At 40.8% G+C, this 13,476-nt stretch overlaps 1 protein-coding gene across 11 annotated transcripts in view; it reads left to right on the top strand.

Moving 5' to 3' along the window:
* ZBTB38 (zinc finger and BTB domain containing 38) overlaps positions 1–13,476 on the top strand; it is a 143,020-nt gene that overhangs the window by 76,731 nt on the left and 52,813 nt on the right. For 6 of the 11 annotated variants that reach the window (XR_826898.1, XM_010858189.1, XM_010858190.1 and 3 more), the window contains exons 4-6: positions 2,443–2,623; positions 6,866–6,931; positions 7,435–7,880. The exons of 1 other annotated variant lie outside the window; for it this stretch is intronic. The gene's annotated coding sequence lies outside the window, so the exon portion shown is untranslated. Of the gene's footprint in view, positions 1–2,442; positions 2,624–3,044; positions 6,535–6,865; positions 6,932–7,434; positions 7,881–13,476 lie in introns of those variants that run through there. 4 more of the 11 variants (XM_010858195.1, XM_010858185.1, XM_010858186.1 and 1 more) reach the window with 4 other exon arrangements.

Here is a 13,476-nt window from a genome sequence, read left to right as displayed (position 1 = left end):
CCCTCACCTTGGTAAACAAGTGATTAAGAACTTGAAAGACTTCCATAGGTATTTTTAGTCCCCAGATCCCTTCCTTAACTCATGGAACAAGTTTTCTCATTTTAGGAAGTGGTTTCAGGAGATAAAGCTGAGGATTCCACTGGGAGTGGAGCAGAGAAAGGACCCCTAATTTGGTGTTGGTCAATTAAGAGCCTACCCGTAGAAGTCCCTCCATCGCATTAGGCAATGCTCTGTTTGCCATAGGAGAGACACAGGTCTCACAGGGTGCCAGCCAGAGACATGAGTAAAGGCAGATAGTTCAATACAACAAAAACTACTGTGCTTTTATCTTTAGTGCAAAGGAAGTAAAGATTCACTGAGGTTTGTTAAGCTGCTCTGGTGAGAAGAGGTTGATGGTCATGACCTTTCAGAAACACGAAGTCATTTATCTGAGAAAAAAAAAAGCAAATGACTTTGTTCCCAGGTTGTCGTGGAATATTTGTTGCCCAGGATGCACAGAGATATAAGGAGAGGATTATCCTCTCATGTGAGGATAGATTTTCCCCATCTGTAAGATTTCTTCCTTCTCTACCATCATTTACATCCCCACCTTCCCTCTTCAAACTAGTTGCCAATCTCTCTAGAAAGAAGAAATTTGGCCTTCTTGCTGAATGTCTTTGGTCAGTTCAGGATCTAGAAGACCCTGTTGTTCCATTTGCTCTCCATCTTGGGTGTGGCAAACAGTGATGACTGCAAGCCAATGTGCGACTGAGGATGCAGGAATGCTCTTGGCCTCGTGGGCAGGCGAGATGCTTATTAGTGCCACGTTTCCAATGCGCTGCACAGTGAAAGCAGGGGCAATCTCCTGCTAGAGCTGAGTTTGCGATATTGAAAATGATGGTGAGCCCTGCTGACAGTATTCCCACAGGAGAGTCTGAGCTGGATGAGGGTGAAGGGGGACGTTGTCTACCACAGTCTCCCTGGAAACACAAAGTCAGTCACCACTTTGTCTCAGTCTAAAGCCCCATGGTTCACATTCCCTTCTCCCTGCAGCCCTTTCCTTGAGGGTAACCTCAGTTTGGTCCCCAGGGCTCCTTGCCATCAAATCTGTGCTCCTTGTCCACATATTATACAGATGCTGATGGATGAAAGTGAGAAAGCTCATGTCTTGAGCAAACTCCGGGAGATGCTTAAGGACAGGGAAGCCTAACATGCTGCTGACTATGGCATCGCAGAGAGTCAAAGACAACTGAGTGGCTGAACAATAGCAACAAAAGAACTGGAGCAGGCTTCTGGGAGCTCAAACTCATCATGCTCGTCCATTTATCTAACCCTTTGTTCTACTGCTTTAGGAGGGTTGAGAGAGATAATCGTCCTCTTATATTTCTATCCCAAGCAGGCTAGAGCTCATAGAGTTGATTAGAAAACCCTGTTTCCAAACTCTCTGGTTGCCATCTAGAATTACTGCCAATGAGCGAGACAGTCAACTGGCCATATAACCTGAAAGCAGGAGGCTCAGAGTGCAGCTCTTGGCCTAACCAACCTAGGAAGCAAGCTAGGCTGGATTTTTTAGAATCCCAAACCTTCAGAGCTGGAGGGGATGTTAAATGGGGGTAAAAGCAGATGTCCACATAAAGAGGTAATTGTTAAAATGATGCACTTGAAACACTAAACTTGGTTGAGCAAAATTTCCTATTCAAAAGTTCGTTTTAAAAATGTGTTAGGGAGACCTCCCTGGTGGTCCAGTGGCTGGGACTTCACCTTCTGATGCAGAGGGTGTAGGTTCAATCCCTGGCCAGGGGTTAAGATCCCATATGCCACACAGCCAAAAAACCAAAACATAAAATGGGAGCAATATTGTAAAAAATTCAATAAAGACTTTAACAATGGTCTGCATCAAAAAAAAAATCTTTTAAAAAATAAAATATTTTTGGGGAAGGAACTCATCATACAGACTTACGTTATCTGTTTAGGACAGAAATACTATTTGTGAGTAGAAACCAGGTCCATCTTGATTGTTATACTGATTTTTCTTTGATAATTTAGATTAGGACCATCTAACAACCAGATAACAGATTTATCCACAAATGCAGGCTTGTAGAAAAATTTTAATATAGGAAATGAGTAAACTCACTTATTAAGTGTGTGATCTTGGGCCAATGACCATCTCTCTCATAACCTTGGTTTCCTCATCTGTACCACAGAAAGACGGGACTTCATTAGGTGAAGTAGTTTGTTCAGATGGATACATAAGCTTTTCCACTGATTTCGCCTGATAAAACATTTCCAAATGATGACAAATCTCTGACCAAAATTGTTATCCTGGTTTCTACCCTTAACTTTCCAACACAGTCCAGTTAATTCCTCTTCTCTTATTCTTTTCCACTTGCTGGTCCAAACTGTCTGCCGTTGGTCCCCACGGTTCCCAGAGCCTGGAGAGTTGAAACTGTTTCATCTCAACAGGGATGATCCTGGCTCCAGGGAGTGGAAGTCTTCTCTACCGCAAGTCTGCGCAGTAAGAAGATTCTCACATCAGGGCAGAGTGTGGATGAAGCAGGTTTTATCCTCCTTAGATTGGTGGAAAGACCCAGACTTTGGAATCAACTGGACTTGGTTTGAATCCTAACTCTGCTGTGTGTGACTGGTAATCTCAATTAGTTCCTCACCTAAAGGTGATGATAATTCATCTTGCAGGATTATTCCTGTTGGCTCAGATGGTAAAGCGTCTGTCTACAATGCGGGAGACCTGGGTTCAATCCCCGGGTCGGGAAGATCCCCTGGAGAAGGAAATGGCATTGGGTGAGAATTAAATAATATGTGCTGTGCTTAGTTGCTCAGTTATGTCTGACTCTTTGTGACCTCATGGACTGTAGCCCACCAGGCTCCTCTGTCCATGGGGATTCTCCAGGCAAGAATACTGGAGTGGGTTGCCATGCCCTCCTCAGGGGGTCTTCCCAAGTCGAAGTCTCCCGCAACGTGGGCGGATTCTTTACCATCTGAGCCACCAGGGAAATCCATGAATACTGGAGTGGGTAGCCTATCCCTTCTCCAGGGATCTTCCCGACCCAGGAATAGAACCAGGGTCTCCTGCATTGCAGGTGGATTCTTTACCAGCTGAGCTACCAGGGAAGCTAAAATATTGAGTACGTTGTAGGTTTTCAATAAATGGTAGCTACTATAGACTTAGTTAGAAAGCAGAAGTTCCCACCTACATCTTTAGGCAAAATGTAGATGTTTAAAGTAGCACTGGACTTTCCTAAGAATTTAGGCTAAAATAGCATCCAAAGGCATTTTTAGTCATTGGTAAATTGTCACTATGTTGCTTCTGTGAACATCCTACAAACAAATGTAAAAAGCAACCTCATAAAAACGTTTAAATTCTAAGAACTTAAGCAGAAATGTTACATCTGGTAAACATTTTATTTTTAAAAATTGAGATTAGAATAGCTGAACCTGGTAACAAATTTACCCACAAATGCTGAATATCTATATTAGGTATAAACGGAAACCAGCTGTAGTTTTTAATGCAGTGAATGGAGCGAAGAAATGTGCAAACCAATCCAAATGTTTATAAACGAAGGATTCCTCTGGGACTCAGTGCCTTGACTTTATGTTTTGTTTTTTTTAAACAGAGAGTCAAGCTTTGTTCATACTTGAATTATGTACTTTGCATAAGTCATGCAATTTGACTTGAACCCACAGGACTGAAAATAAAATGAACTCAGACTGTAGAAGGAGACTGTAAGCAAGTAAGGGCATTAATCAAAGTGAAAGAGGCACCCCTTACTGTTAGCTCTGTCCTTCTCCAGCCTGCTGCTGCCAGATTATTTTGGGTTCCTTGTGCTTGACTCATCAAAGTGGCAAAAAGAGGTTAAAATTTTCATCATGGAAAAGGCATTTGTCTGATAAACGAACATTTGTGCCTATGCCCCGAGGAGGTTGACAAGCAGGCAATTTTTAAAAATCATAAGTGAGCGCATACCCTTGCCACTTGTAATCACGACAAAGCTTAAGTAATTTGGGCATGAGCATGTGTTTTTTTTTTTTTTTTTTTTAAGTGCAAAACAGGATTTACTGGTTGAGAACGTCTGTCTAAACAAGCTCATCCATCTAGGTGCTCTCAACTACAGTTCAAATTTGTTTAATACAAGCAGGTTTGGTAAACGAGCCACATTTGTTCGTTGAATGTTTTGGAACTTCACAAAATAAACCAATACATGGTTTAGACTCGTTTTGACAAAAGAGTAGACAGAGAACCCCACAGGGAGGTTTGGAAACCGCCTGCCCTGGCACCTGGCTTCCGAGCAGCAGTCAGGGACCTGCCCATCTTCACCACCCTGCCCCTACAAAGTGGATGTGACGCTGTGCACTCCTCTTGTGGGACCTGGTGTGGATTACTGTCCTTGTCACTGTCATTTATTGTCTCAGGCAGAGGAGGCAGCGACTTCATTTTGTGTGTCCAGAGTAGATTCCATATTGTGTGTATTTAGCTTCCATGATAATTTGTGAGTATTTTAATGTGAATGTCTGAGTTATTGCTGAGGAATATCTGGACAGACACCAAGAGCATCACATGCCTAGGTTTTCAGTTCAACCTCCTCCAACCCCACTCCCAGGACTCTGCTTTATAGATGACCATACATTAAACTGGTACCTTGTAACTGAGCGCTATAGTCTCTCTAATTCTCAACTGCCATAGTAAAGAAGGAATTAGCCTAAGGACACTCCATTCTAATTTTCTGTCGCTGTCAGTGCTAACCAGAGCTCATAGAGCAATGCTGTGGGGGTGGGGAAGATGGCTCCACCATTGGTATTAGACCAGAAGCTACTATTTCCGTTAAAGCCACGTTTATTTCTGGAATAGTTGTGGGAGAGAAATGTGCTCCAAAGAGAAGAGGACTCAGTGTGGTTCAGGTATGACCGACCATCTGTCCAGCCCAACTCAGAGTACAGGTTAGAGGTAGGTTGGGCACTTTCCATACATTGAGCTAAAAATCGCTTGGGTGCTGTGGAAGGAGACAGAACGAGAGTTAGAAACAAAGGATCTGATAGTGAAACCTAGTACCTAGGTTAAGATGTTCAAATACATTTTCTCCTTTAAAAAAATTCTAGGGGACTGGAATGTTTTGCTGATCTGATTATTTGCAGTCAGTCCTTACAGAAAATAGAGGCAACCCCAGAAAAGATGGATTCATTTTTGCACATGTTGAAATTAATGAACGTTAGCATATTTAGTGATGTAATAGGCAATTAAAGACTTTTGGAGAAATATGAGGAAGAAAAAACATAGTATTATATACCCAAAATCAGTCTCATAGCATTTTATGAAAATGTTGGCTTACATCCAGGATCTAAGGGTGGGGGTGGGTATGGTTTCTTTGTAGCTGAAGAAAGAGTAGAAAAGAATCTGGTCTATTTCCTTAAAAATAAAAGACTTCATGTTTTTTACAGCATGATAAATGAAATGCTTTTCTGATTTTTTACCTGCCGGCAGGATCTGGAGGAAATTTTTCTAGCAGGCTATGCTGTTTTCCTCTCTTTGGGAACATGGTGACACTGGTTTTGTAGCAAAACAGTCTTTGCTTATTAGGCATTTCTTCAAAATCCTGAATAAGCAGCTCTTTCCACATTTTTTGTTCCACATGTTAAACATTTCACTGCAATTTGAGCTTCAATTGTGTGTGTGTGTTGATATGAAAGACTGAAAGGGAATGCCTAAGGATTCTTGAAGGTTTTTTTCTTTAAAAATTTAATTCCTACGATTATGTATCAGAGCCTCTACGGAAGGTGATTCCGATTTATTACATACAGCCAAAGTAAAGCCCATCAATCTTGAGCAGCGGGGTTAGGGAGGGGATATTGAAGAAGACATGAAATTCGGTGTTTGAGTAGATGAGATTTAATTTTCGGAAAACATTTCACTCATAAAACGGATAGCACCCCAGTGTCAGCTCTGACCTCCATGATGTCAATGTCATCGTGGGAGCATAGCTAAGATAAGCCTCAAAGTAAAACAAAGAAACATCGAATGTCAGCTCAACACCATTTCTTCCCTTACAGTTTGCATGATACATACACACAAAGCCTCTTGGCATTCCTGTGAATGGCTTGTTACTCGACAATTTAGCTTTTGGAGGGGGGAAAAGGAGAAAAATCATTTTACATTTCCCAGATTCTGAGCAAGTACAGTATGCTGTTGCAAGACTTAACATTATTTAGGTCAGTGTCCTAAGGACAGCTTTTATTGTTCATGATGGTCAGCTAGACATCCAAAGGAACTCAGCATTAATTTATCTTTCTGTAACTGCTTTTATTCTGCTTCTAAGTTTAAGCAAATTCATTCACATTTTCATACCATTCTGATGAGGAGCTATCTGCTGTTCTGTACTGCAGATACATTTAGCTGAATACATTTACACGACTTGTGGTTAGAGGTTATAGCACGGATACAGACAGCTGATCATGCATTCTTCTACAAGCCTGCCGGCACCAGTTAGGATTCTGAAAAATAGTCTAGAAATGCTATGACTCTTTACTTTACAATAGCTTTAAAAGGTTTGTTTTTGTTGTTGTTGTTTGCTAGCAATTCTATGAAATCAACAGTCTATAAAATGCATCCCGAGCCAGATACATACTGTATTGAAAGCTTTCTTCAAGAAGAAGATATGACAGTGTTCGTTCCAGCTTATTTTCTTCCTTAGCAAAAAGGACCGTTTGATTCTCAGAAGCAGAAGGACCCAGTCATTGTGCAGCAGCTCTGCTGAACTGTATGAAATGCCTTCTACTGCCTGGTTGCAGAATTTGGAGTTTGCTAAACAGTGTTTAGTGATTGGGCTCATCTTGCATCACCAGTTGATGACATTTTTCTTTGTTCCCTCCTACTCAGTTGAACCAAGACTCTGAGGCTGATATGCAATGTCACTTACAACATTAATCAGATACCGCATTTAAGGTGAGCTGTCCCCTGCCTCCTCCTTCCCCAGAGCTCGTGTGCTGCATGCAGTGCGTATCTGGCTTCTGTGAGCTAAGATGGCAGGCAGGATTAGCCGTGCTTGTGCTGTGTGTGCATGCTGTGTAGAGAATTCATTACACGTTGCCTAGTATTTCAGATGTGAGTATGTAAATGCTCGGGATGCCATATCATCTGGTAGCGAAGACTTGTTTTTGCCTCATTACAGCCTTAGCTATTTCAGCATCACCTTTCAGTTCCGATTCATTTGCTTCTGGATGTTTGCTTTTCATCACATTCAAAATAGATTTTTACCTTTTTTTTTTTTTTAACAAAGCCAAAAAAAAAACAACAACCCTAAAAACAAAAACAACAACTAAACTCTGCTACCAGATGGTGTCTCCCCTTTCTTCTTGCATTTGCTGTCTTTTAAATAATGTATGTTGTATTGTTAATTAATGTGAATATCAAATTAAACACTTGAAACTTACATGTTTATTATGCAGGTAGAAGGCAAGGTGGAATCTATTTTTAACTCTGATGCACTCCATGGTGTGCAAGCAACTTGGTTCTTGAATTCGTATTTTCAGTGCTGGTATCAGTGGTTTGATTTTCAGCAAATGTGACAGTGGCCTTTGCAGTGGTCAGCTCCGGGCTTTGAACTCTCAGAGGAGGAAGGGAAAAAAATTCAACACACTACCTCCTTGGTTGCAGCCTCAGAGAAACCTTGGATGAGAAACTTGTTTTTTCAAACCTGTTTTCCTGTTGATAAATTCAGTTCTCGTGATCACAGTACATTCAAGCTGTTCTGCGTATGGTTTTGTGTGTGTGTGACAATTGCATCTAAAACTTGAGAGCAAGAAGACGGAGAAATCAGTGGGTCTCCATCGCTTTACATAAAAATGGCTGAGTGTCTTGTCATGCTAGCACTGCATTAAGTGATACAATACAGGTAGGTTGAAATTTGCATGTTTTATAGATTTTTTTTGAGCCATGTAGCAAGAATATTAGATTAAAATATGACTTTTAAAACAAAAATTAAATAAGACAGTTGTAATTGTGAGGTGGGGGTATTCACTTGGATGGCCTTTCCTATTTAGATTCTATATAAATACATAACTTTTATAAACTTCTAAGATGATTCTGCTATAAAAGTGAGATGATTCCTTTTAAAAAATCATATATATGATAGGTGTGGCGCCATCAGACAACAAAAGAATTTTTTGAAAAGTCTGTGGATTCAGCTCCATGTTAGCTTGAAACTAAAAATAAATGGGTTTCTGGAGATAATTTTGAACAGCGCAAACAAGCTTAATAAGAAACATTTAAAATATTTAAATTTTAAGAAGCGGTCTTTAAACGTGTTATATGAAAGATGAAAATAAAAACTTAGATGCTTCCAAAATCAATTTTAAATGATACACAAGAATAAGTTCATTATTTATATATCTGTTATTTGGGGAGACAAGGAATTATAATTTTTAAAGGGGGAAATATTAAATATAGATGACTCTGTTAGAAGAAAGAGAGCTTCACTGAATAAAAGAGCCCCTAGAATGGTTCATTGCAGACCATACAGCTGTGGTTCTGTAAGTACCAAATTCTGGCACTTTTCAAAATTATTTCATGGGTTCTTTCCTTTGAGCTTAACTTCTCAAATATATTTTGGTTTCAAATTAACACTGGGCCAGAACTTGTTTCCTTAGTAACCACATCTTATTTAAAAATGCAGTAACAGATATGCAAAAGATTGTCTTAAGAAAAACCAAATGTTTCATGAAAATTGTGCAGTTCTTTTCCTCTCTTGGAGAGTCTGAACTGGTTTTAGACGTTTTAAAATGCGGTCTTCATGCCTTAAAAATTAAGCCATAATTCTGTACATAGAGAGAAACCTTGCATAGTAAGAGCTTTTTCTTTCCTCCTTTGTGCTCAGTACTTTCAAAATTAAGGTTTTTTCTTTGTAACGTGCTCCAGAATGCTGGTCAAGGCTTGTGTGCAAAGGTGTAGTTTCATTATCACGAGTTCACCAGCGCCACTGAAACAAAAGGTATCTCAGAAATTCTCAGAATCAGAAAACGCTTATGCTCTTGTTCTGCCTGATCCCTCCATAGGTAACCTCTGAGCTATCGGTAGAGACGGACCCAAACCTGAGCCCACCCCCACAATAAGTGCATACTGAGTCTCTGTGAGAAATGTCTTTGTAGGTGTGTTAGGAGGAAGATGCTGCTAAACCCAAAACCTCCCTGAGGTTTGCTCCAACGTGCAGAACGTTGAAATGCACAACCATCTGTGTAAATAGTTGCTTTATCCTAGCAGTTTGTCTAATATCCCAAAGCACTGTCTGTAAAATCAAACCTCTAGTGGACTAAAGATTTGTTGTTGTTGTGTTGTTGTTGTTTTGAGGCCAACTTAAATATCTTGCTTGGAGCTTTTCTCTGGTTCAATTGTATTAGAACACGATTCAGCTCACAGTGATTTTGTTCTGTGGGCTTGCCGTGAAATATTCTTCCTGTAACATCTTTTTTTCCCCCTCCTTTTCTTTTTTTTTTTTTTTTGCTGTTTGGGAGCCATTTTCCTGCTTGCCTGTGACTTAAAATGACTAAGTACATTTTGCATATAGCATCAATCAGAAGATCATAAACTGAAGGGAAATGTCAGAGCCCTGATTCCATATTGCCTATTTATTTTAGCATCAGCAGCATTAACAGTTGCAGTAGGACTAGGCTAATCGTCATTTGCTCTTGAGAAAATAATGAGCCTGGCATTTGTAATTAAAACACTATTGCTGTTCAGAAAGATTACAACTCAATGTCTTCTATTTTGATAGGCTGGTACAAATTAATCATTTTGAAACCATTTGAATCTTAATCACAAGATTAGATGGATTCAATGGAATTGTTTTACCCTCCAACTGAATGCCAGAGAGATTGAACAGTGTATTACTTCTCTGTAAAATGTCGATCCTTTTGTTTTTAACTCAAGCATGGTTGCGTCATCTTGTAGATTTTCATACCTCATGGTTTTTTTTTTCTGGCATTTTTCATTCTTTGCTCTTGGTCTCTCCTAAAAGAATTTGAAACATAAGTCAAGGAGCTTGAAAGCCAAATAAGATGGGTGGGAAGTTTATTGTATTATTGTCATTGTAATAAATAGAACAGTGAATGGAAGAATAATTATTATTTATTACTTTGTGTGTTTTGCCTTAATGCTTTGCCTTCATATTTCACAGAAATGTTTACCAAACACAAAGCTTTTCTAAACTTACCCATTTACAATTATCATTGGATTTTCTAAATTAGCCAAAAACACTTCATGCCAATTGTAGAGAATCACACTTTTTCCTGCTCATTGTCGAAAAGGCAGTGCTCCACCCATTTACACTTTTTGGCTAAGGTGTTTACGCTGGGCAGGCCAAGGCAGGTGCGACAGAAAGAATGTGCGAACAACTGCTTGGCTCCCACCAAAACGAAATGGATGAACCTGTGGGTTTCTACCTGAATGATTTGGAGTCTACAATTCTCAAATCTTATAATAATAATAAGATTTGATAATTATTATCATCAAATAATATATCATTATTATCTAATATTATTATTATTATTGTTATTATTTTAGAGAATAGGATTTTTTTTCCCAAGCCTTAACTCGGTGAGAATACCAAGATTGCATCTCTTGCTACTACAGTGATGTTGATCTACGTCAATGATTTCCATGGATTCCCCCCATAGAGGGTCTGAGTACCCAGACCACATCTTAGGGCTGGTTGATATGGGGAGACGAATCTTGAAAATGATCTAGCACTTTTCTTTTTGATACACGATGCCTTTGAGTTCCTGGTACCATATGGTTCATTCTAGCAGCTCCTTTCCATGGGAAATGCTATCCTTCACAGCTTTTTTGGTAATTAAACATTCAACACACATATTGAGTACCTACTACCTACCGGTCATATTCCGGAGGCTAGAAATAGAGTAACAAACAACAGAGATCTGGGCCTGCCTCTCATAGACCCACCCCTAGTGTGGTGGAGGGGTGGGGGGCCAGGGGCACAAAAATAAATATGTAAACAAATAATTATAGAAGACAAGTGCAAGTAAGAAAGAGAAGATAAAGTTTTAAAAAGCGAGGGTATCTTTTTGGGAGGAGAAGAGCCACTTGAGAAGGGTTGGCCAGGCAAAGCATTGTAGGAGGTGGTATTTAGGTGAAAACCTCGATGGTGAGATGGATCCAGACAGGTGAAGATCTGATGGAGAGCATTACCAGGCAGAGAGTTGTTCATACTCAGACCGCAAACTTTCCTTTCTAATGAGTTATTGCCATTGTATCAGAGTCATGTCTGAGACTTCGTGGGTTGAGCCTGGCTTAGGTTAGCTGTCCCTGCAGTGAGACAGTGGCCCAGACTCCCAAATTCCCAGAACTTGGTGCCATCAGAGGCATTGCCTTTGGCCCAGCCTCACCCCAGCACTGCTCCAAAGATGCAGTGACGCTCTGAACATTGCAGTCCTAGGTGGTGGTGAAATTCAGGCACAGGTTCAGTTTAACCCAAGAAATCCGCAAAAGAAAGGAATCCTGGAGCGAGGAAATTTCTGGGAAGCCTCTTGCTTTGTTTTTCTTAAGAACTCCAGAACTTTGACTCATGGCAAAACACTGAGAGAGCCACTTCCTTTAATTTTTTTTTTTCAAAGGCAAGAAGTGGAAGGGTCTGTCCCATCTTGCCAGTAAATTGCCTTTGTCCTCTAACGCCTCAAATGCTTCAGTTTCTGCAGAACTCTTTGCTTGTTTGTTGGCGGCTTTCTAAAGACTTTGCTGCTTGGACTGATGTTTCTCTATTTGAACAAATAATGCTAAGGAAATTCTTCAGAACCAGAAATCTTTTGTGCCTTTTAGGTTCGTCTGCTAAAGAAGCTCCAAGAACAAAGGGATAGGTTTGCTCTGCAAGTTAGAAACAAGGCCCTTCAAAGTCTTCTGAATGTTTCAAAAGCCCCTTCTATAATTGATTCACAATTTATTGGGCTTTGCTTATCAGAAGTTAGAAGTGGCCTGACTCAGTCCGCTTTGTTTGGATTTGACCAGCCATGAAACATTCCACTGCACTGAAGAATGTTCTAGCCCTTTGGAGTAGACTATTGTTCATCAGTGGGGGTAGGGGTGAGTGGGAGGGGGCTTCACCAAGTCAGTTCACTTCTTCAAATATTTGTTGAGCATCTCCTATGTGACAGAGACCACTGCCCCCCAAACAGAATGGAAATGTGACATAAAACTCCCTATGAAGCTCATGTCCAGGTTTGTGTACAAAGCTAGGGCATTGTATGGACAGGTACCATTGTACGCCCTCTCTGTTTCAGAAAGAAATGAATGAATGGCATGCTATTCTCTTAGTGGCCTTTTATACTGTTTCCTGGAGGTCAGCCTTCACTTTGGGGGCATTGCAACCGATGGCAAGGATGGTTCTTCCCCGGGACTCTGTGTCTTATCCTCGGTCACCTTCCCGAAATGTCTTGGCTCCTAATAAGCCACCGTATGTCTGGCTGCCCTGCTCCAAGCTGGTCTGCCTGCCTTGCCAGGTGACCTCCATAAGGGCTGCCACTCTTTCGCATTCATGAGCAGATGTTAAGTTGAGAAGTCCTTGAATGCAAAAAAATTGAATTTGTGATTCAGGCAAGATGTTTCTGCTTTTTTTACCTTCCCTGACAGCTCGTGGGGGGTCTCCTTGAAGCCCTGTTCTGCTTCTGTGGGAAGCAGGTAAATCAAAGACCAGTTGCCAAAGCCCTTATCTTTGTTAGGTGAGCCCAGCATGACACTGCCATGGCCCAAACATCTCATTGACCAGAAAATAGCTCTTTTGATCTTGTGATTCGTTTTGCATCTTTTCCTTTAATGGTTTTCTTGCTTCTGCAGCTGTTCTAGTTCAGGGTTCGAGACTAGCGTTTGTGTCTACAGTCACTATATTTGGCCTACGGAGGAAGTTTGTTTTCTGGTTCAATTTTGTTTTTCAAATGCCAGTATAAATATTTTTTTTCTGTGTTCATAAAAAGCTGTGAAGTTTTCATGATTTTCTTTATGTGATTAAATAAACCTCTTCCTTACCCTGTGGTCATTGCTGCCAAATAGATATTTTGAAATTCCTTTTTTTTTTTTTTTTGCCTGCTGAAATCTTCTACCCTGTCTGAGGCCTTGCTCTAATTAAGGCCTCACAGTCCTGCCCATCTTCCCCAGCGCCGAGCATGACGTGGTGTCCCTGCCCCGAGGGCCTTACAAGCCAGTGAGACAAGAAAACAAAAGCCACCAGCTGAGAATGTGGTTAAATCCCAGAAGGGCAGTGCCCTTGTAATTTTTTTCCCCTTTTTCTCTTGTTTCTTGAGCTGTGGAAGGGAAGTAGGGGACCCGTAGTAGGGAAACAGAGGGGTTACTCTGAAAGATTAGAAAATGCAAGGTATCGGGGAAACGATGTGAAAGCGAGTGGGATGGTCATCTGTGGGGCAAAGTGGAGAGATGGAAGGACTGCGGACGGAGAGGGCAGCAAGGAGGTGGGGAGGGGGGTGCAGGAA

The sequence above is a fragment of the Bison bison genome, unplaced genomic scaffold, assembly GCF_000754665.1.
Source record: "Bison bison bison isolate TAMUID 2011002044 unplaced genomic scaffold, Bison_UMD1.0 scf7180017864384, whole genome shotgun sequence".
NCBI classification, from domain to species: Eukaryota; Metazoa; Chordata; class Mammalia; order Artiodactyla; family Bovidae; genus Bison; species Bison bison.
The sequence above is the reverse complement of the archived record's forward strand: the minus strand, read 5'-3'. Positions and strand labels throughout refer to the sequence as shown.